We start from the raw sequence: 7105 nt of genomic DNA, 5'->3' as shown, positions 1-7105 counted from the left end.
GAAAAGAGAAAGCTCAACAACAAATTAGATGGCTGCATTTTGTTTTCATTTTATTAGGTCCTAGTATTTATTCCTATTGTCTTAAAGTTTTAAGAGAACTCACCTTAAATTATTTTAATGCAGTCACTCAGATAAGTTTATATCAGGACAATTCAATAAAGACACATACTCTGCCCACAATAAGGGGCCATAATTGTTTCAATTATGTAACTGTATAGAATTATTATTATTATTATATGGAAATATCGATAACCCATTCGAGCCTTTTTTTAAACGTGTTTATGTTTTTGAAAAAGTATATTATTGTGATACTTCCATGTATTAAATCGTTTAAATGGTATGGTAAAGAACAGTACACAGATACTTATTCTTTGATGCCCCGAAACACATTCCTAGCTCTAGATCTGCCTTACATTTCAATAATGGCTCTTTCATCACAGTTGCTTGATAACTGCTGATTTGTAATGCTTAAAATTGATCCCACTCAGTTTGACTATCTTAGGTTAGCTGTAATATCGAACTCGACAGTAGCTTCCTCTGTCATGTCGGAGATCTCAGGAGACGACTGGGTATTTTGTGTCAAGAAGAGGTTAACCTCCCACTTAACAAGATAAACATCAAATTCATAGGTTTGTCTCTATTTTGATGGTTACTGATACAGCAGTTCATGTGTTTAAAATGTATGGGTTAAATTCTAATTAAATTCGGTAATAAATATTACTGCAAATGTTGTAAACGGTAAAACCATTGTGTATAAGACAGTCAATTATCTCAGGAGTGCCAAACAGGGACCGTTTTAATCGAGAGGACTTCTCTGATGACAGAGATGTGGAAAAGACTACGTCCTTCTCTGGAAAACTACAAGGATAAAATACCCACCTTCTTCGGGAAAAAGTCCATCATATGCGAAAGGTAAATCGTTTATTTTTGAAAACCCGATCACGATCAAAGCATATACAATTTGGGCATGTCCCAGCCAACTTAAGCCGAAAATCTGGCTTTGAAATCTTTAATTTGAAAACACCCAAAAATGTAGTTAATATACCCCTCCACCATACCAGATCGATTTTAAGTCAGCCAAGGCATAATTACTGCCCAAAAAGCCTGTTCCAAATTTGTCTCAATTCTGTTCCAGAATCCCAACTTCTCTGAAACCAAAATGGAACATTGCCCACAAAGCCTTTTCTGAGGATGCTAGGGCCACCAAACTTTTCAAGGACACTCCTGGTATCGATACCAATCGATTCTGATCGCCTTCAACTCAGTTTAGGCGATTTTAGGGTAAAGTTCATTTTTGTTCATTTCATGAACCAGGGGATCATTTTGCACTAAAAAGGTTTTTTTAAAGTTGAACAAAAAATGTCACAATTTGATGTGTGAAAATAGTGCTTTCGATGTGAAACTGGATGATTCTTGACGCACCCTATCCCTTCGGTGGAGTATTACATGTCAAAGAAAAAAACTTCTGAGTTGCTGAACATGTTAGTAAACAATATGCCCCTCTACCATACCATATCGATTCCATGCCAGTCCAGGCATAATTACCGCTAAAAAGCATGTTTCTAAATTTGTGTCAATTGTTTCCACCATCTCAACTACTCTGAAACCAAAATAGAAACATTGCCCCAGAGCCCTTTCTGAACATGCTAGGCACACCAAACTTCTCAGGGACACTCCTAGTATCAATACCGACCGATTCCAATTGGTTTTAGCCCAATTCAGGGGATTCTAGGAAAATGTTCATTTTGTGTTCATTTCATTCATTCCATGAACCAGGGGAGTATTTTGCACTTCTAAGTGGCTGGAAATGTTAGTACATGTGTCCTTCTACCATACCAGATAGATTCCAAGTGGACACGTTCAAAAAAAGGTGGCACTAGAGATTGATTTTTTTTAAATGAGTTTTAAAAATGGTCATTGCTCTTTGTTGGTTGATATATCTATCTATACCTTTAGAAATTCGATTAAATTTCATGATCCTGAAATCACGGAGTCTGTAGTGCTTATATCACAGGAGTTATCGTTATTTGTGTGCCAATGATTCAAAAATCACACAATTAGAAATGCAAGATGAATCAACACTAGATAATCTGAAAAGTACTATTCACAAAGACGCCAAAATTGATATGGTGACTATAATGCATGTAAGGAATAAAATGTCTTATCTGAAATTGTTATTGGTGCCAAAATGATTCAAAAATCACAACTTAAACATTGGAAATGAGCCTATTTTGAGCAGTAATTATTGAATCATCTTACGTTTTTATTGGCTTTCTATCATTTTTTAGGGTACAAAATAGTATTAAATAGTATTAAAACCAGTTAATATGATTCAAAAATCGCATTTTCGTTATTGGTGCGCTATTAAGTCTCACTATAGTAAGTCTTAAATTAAGTGCACAATATGACAACATAGATCCATTCTATGGTTCTTATTATGTGATTTTTGAATCCATGTCTAAGCTTATACCATATTGAAGGCCTTTGAGCGATAATTTTTGATCTGGGTGGTTAAATGATTCAAAAATCACACAAATCTGGCTACCAACTATGTAATTTTCTTTAAAGTATGACAATTGAATCATATGTAATGTTCAAGTTGTAATGACATTTTGAAAAGAAAGGTAATGAATCGATAATCACATTTCAAAAATTCAATTAAGTATTATACGTAACTGATTGATTCATTTGTCACAGTATGGAGACAAAATTATCATGGCTTGAGTAGTAAAAGTACTTGCCTAGTTTAATCAGTTTAAAATCAGTGTTTTGTGATTATTGATTCCACTATTACTCTAATAACGAACTTCTCCATGACCATAAACAAGTGCAGTGTCCCAACAAATTACTGCAGATTTACTATGAATACCAACCTGATATAGAGCCAAAAAGTGATGTTGTTGTTGTGAAACCAGTATTTCTGGTACCCATAGGGGATTTGAAATCAACTTATAAATCAAATGTCATTCCTCAAAGTATCATAATCAAACCCCGGGCGAGTCCAAAATTAGAAACCTGAGTATTGATTCATATGAAATATGAATATCTCTTTAACGATAAAATTTCCTGAACCAGATCTGACTCGCTATGTCTGTTCAGACATGTTTGTCTGCCAGATCGTGGTACCTGAGTCCCTTCATTGCCTTGCATTGAAATCACACAATAACACACAAAGCTAGAATCACGGCAAATCGACATTCATCGCTTTTTCATCGGAGTACTAATGGACAGTGTTCAAATGGACAGTGTACATTCCCCTGATACAGCATCATTTCAATACATGCTCATTTATGTGATTTTTGACTCATTATGGCACTTTTAACCATCTAAATTCTCTAAATATTAGTTAGCATGATATAATTGTGATTGATAGAGTTCATTGTTACAATCATTCCGTTGATATTCATATCACATTCATCATTCTAAAATACTTAGTCAGAATTAACCCTGTATGTGATAATTGCATCGTAACTCCACATTTAACCGGTGATTCTTTGCACTTTTAACACTCAGCTATCTCAAAAAGGTTCAATAATCACATTGAGAAGCAGGACACACTCACAGAATGTAAATTCATCATTAGAGGTGCAAGAAATGAATATTTTGTGATTTCTGGCTCATATCTGCACAATTAACAGATATAAAGAGATGAATGACTTTATTATGTGACATTTGAATCTTTTTGGACCACATTAAAATTTGGTTAACTTTCATAGCATACTCCTTGAGATACAAGTATTTTAAAATGCTTCACACAATTTTGGCAGTGAAAAATCAATCTCTAGTGCCACCTTTTTATGAACGTGTCCAAGTCAGTACAAGCATAAATACGGCTGTAAAAGCATGTTTCCAAAATTGTATCAAATGTTTCCACCATCTCAACTACTATTTTCATTTTTGTTCATTTTCCATACATTCCATGAACCTGGGTAATGTTATTTGAGTTTTGATGGCTCTTAGGCCTAGTTTTTACCTACATCCATCTTAGAAAACCGAATTGAGGCTTCCCAGCACTTAAATACAGTCAATACTTCGATGTGCCCGTGTTCCAAAAATCTGGATTCTCAGGAGGATTATTGTGCCAAAATTGGGACATTTTGGAACATTGGTAACATCGGTTCTAGACATGCAATGATTCTCAAACTTGGTTTGAGTGGTCCTAGGACTAATATAAACACTTTCCGACCCATTTTAAACCATTCTGAGCATTTTGAGAAGAATGTTCATTTTCGTTCATTTCTGGTCATTCCATGGGTAGTTTTATACGACTTTTTATGGTTCCTAGGCCTAGCTTACGGCTATATCCATCTTAGAAATCCGAACTGAGCCTTCCCAGCACTCAAATACGGCCAATACTGTGATGTGCCCATGTTCCAAATTTATGAATTCATCTACTGCATCTTCTGGCGCGAATTCGATTTTCGGTAAAAACCACATCAGTTTTCAAATTTGAGATATTTTTAGCGCGCGGCGCGCGCACTGCGTGTTAAATTTTAAATTTACGCCAGCTAGCAGGTGTCAGATTTACTGGTTATAATTGTGGGAAGTCCATCTATGTTTATTATTAATAATTTTTGGTTGACTATTCATTTTCCCCAGGAAACTTACTCACGTGCGAAAGACGAACTCTAAGAATTGGAGAATAACGGCAGTAGACAGCAGCTAACTTCCCCTGTACTCAACGACATTGAACAATAGACATGAAATGACTCGCTGACCCCCTACAAAGTACTTGTGCTCGGAGGCAGAATTTGGCATCGTTTGGGTCGAGAGATTTCCAAGGGTAATGATACAGTTAAACTGTATAAAAATACCTCTCAAAAACAACCTTCTCCTGGTCGGCCATGTCCCTCATCCTGCACTTGACCCCTGCAGAGGTCACAAGAACATCGGAGCACAAATGAGCGAGAAACGGGGAAGCCTTAGCTTCCGGGTCAAGGACTGCATCACTAGCACCTACCTATTGAACCTATTGATAGGTTTAAAAGTAGGCATCTTCACGCAATCTGCGGACCACCTCCTAGCAGCGAAATACGGATATACCCTCCCTATTACATGCGTTCAACCGGCACCCGAACCACACGCTGTTTCTTAGACACAACTTCCCACTTAAATCAGTGTCCTGTCGCATCAACTGGCATCGGCAAGTGGCGACACTGTGTAGACTCAACCCTGAGCTTGATCAGAATCTTCAGTCACAAACCTGACACCGTTTCGGGGCTTGCAATACGGGTTTCTGTCAGGCTCCCAGCAGTTTCTTTTGGACCACCATCTCATCTGACAATCACCCGAGGATACCTGCCAGAGCTCGCAATTTACGACGAGTTAGCTTATGGCACCTCTGGCTGTTAAGTGAAGTCATAAAGCTCAAACAGCTCTCATCTCCCATTCTCTCTTCCTAGACAGCAGACCTGGGAGAAACTCCTTCTAGCCGGACGTCACGCGTGATGTACGAGAAACTACGGACAGGTGTGTACCTATACTTTTTAAAATTACACATTTCGTCTGGATTGTGATTCACTGCAAAACAAGTCGCAGGTTCCAATTGTAGAACTATAAAATTTTAATAATTCATGGTTGATTATACGGCCTAAGCGGTATACAAATAAAGCGTTATTATTATTATTGCCTCTAATCCTCAGGGTACTCCTACTTGCGTGCGAAAGACAAAGGCAGCAAGAATCGAAGAACAGAACCCCGACCACACTGCTTGTGAGAAATGAGCAGCTCTTGATCTAGGACAAAAAACTTTCTTCTGTTTAATATCTAAAACGTGTTACGTGTGATATTACACCAACTTTTGATTAATAATACGAAACTTTATACCTTATAAAGTATGATATTTAAACACGAAAATTTACATTCTGAAATTGGTATAGTGTTCCTTTAACTGTTCCTTCAACTTTCATCGTAGCTTTTTTCAAAATATTCTTCAGTGCCATCAACAAACAGATTTTTTCATTTGACTGAACTGTGCCATATTTGATATTGCCTCTGTATTTTATAGGGAAAATTTTTTAAATCTTGCAAGTTGATGTAATTAAGTTTTAAGTTAACGTATTATAGATATGTTAACACTAGTTTATGTTTCAGTATTTAAATTGTTTCCATTTATAGTTTAACCGATCCCTGTTGTAGAGTTATCAGATCTTTACTTAGGATAAACAATATAATATGAAGTTCGATAATAATATTAATAAACATTAATTGTATTCACTGTTTTCTAGTCATCAAACTTCAGATCAGGAGGTGACCGGGACATGATTTTAGGCCTGACCGGGACCGGGACCGGGACCGGGACCGGGACCGGGATACAAAATGTGACTTGACCGGGACCGGGACTGAGATTATCAATTTACCGTGACCGGGACCGGGACCAATAATTTCTGGGATTTCTATCTTACCGGGACCGGGACCAGGACCGGGACCAACAATACAATTTTTTCGGGATGACCGGGATTTGACCGGGATGACCGGGACCAAAACTGGTATTCTCATATTGAAAGCTGCAACTTTCATTTACATTATAATTGAACAATTTGATAAGTAATAACTAGAATATTAAATTAGAAAAAACTAGAAAAAACCCGTCAACATGGGGCAAGGGCCTAATGTACTACACCAATAATGTTCATGTACTGATTACTCAAGTTCACCCTCATTCCTCATTCCTCAGTCAATGATCCCTCAAATTATTCAACAGTTTCATTCTCCAATTGACAATTGGGCGTAGCCCGAGTTGAAAACTTTATGTTAGTTTGCACTTATGAGTTATGTAACGATATTAGTTACCTAAACTTGTTTAGCAATTTTAAACATTGTTTTATTTGGCTCAGAGGTTGTTTAAAGATGAAATTCACAATGAATGAAAGTAAAAACTTAAAATCACAGTGAATGAAATTATGTAAAAGATCCCGGTCAAAATCCCGGCAAATTTGAGTGATTGACCGGGACCAAGAATCCTGAATTAACCGGGACCGGGATCATAAATAAGCATTTGACCGCGACCGGGATGAAAAATGTGACTTGACCCGGTTGACCGGGACCGGGATAACTCAAAATTGCCAATCCCGGTCACCTCCTGCTTCAGATCGGGGTAATATAA

The 7105-nt window shown here is 37.1% G+C and overlaps 1 long non-coding RNA gene across 1 annotated transcript; it reads left to right on the top strand.

Moving 5' to 3' along the window:
* The first annotated feature begins 489 nt into the window (after positions 1 to 489).
* Positions 490 to 6201, top strand: LOC134822468 (uncharacterized). Its single transcript, XR_010161191.1, has 4 exons — positions 490 to 629; positions 776 to 912; positions 4600 to 5469; positions 5643 to 6201. It is a non-coding gene; the product is annotated as an uncharacterized LOC134822468 (long non-coding RNA).
* The last annotated feature ends 904 nt before the right edge of the window (positions 6202 to 7105 follow it).

The sequence above is a fragment of the Bolinopsis microptera genome, chromosome 10, assembly GCF_026151205.1.
Source record: "Bolinopsis microptera isolate Bmic1 chromosome 10, MBARI_Bmic_1.0, whole genome shotgun sequence".
Classification (NCBI taxonomy): Eukaryota; Metazoa; Ctenophora; class Tentaculata; order Lobata; family Bolinopsidae; genus Bolinopsis; species Bolinopsis microptera.
The sequence above is the reverse complement of the archived record's forward strand: the minus strand, read 5'-3'. Positions and strand labels throughout refer to the sequence as shown.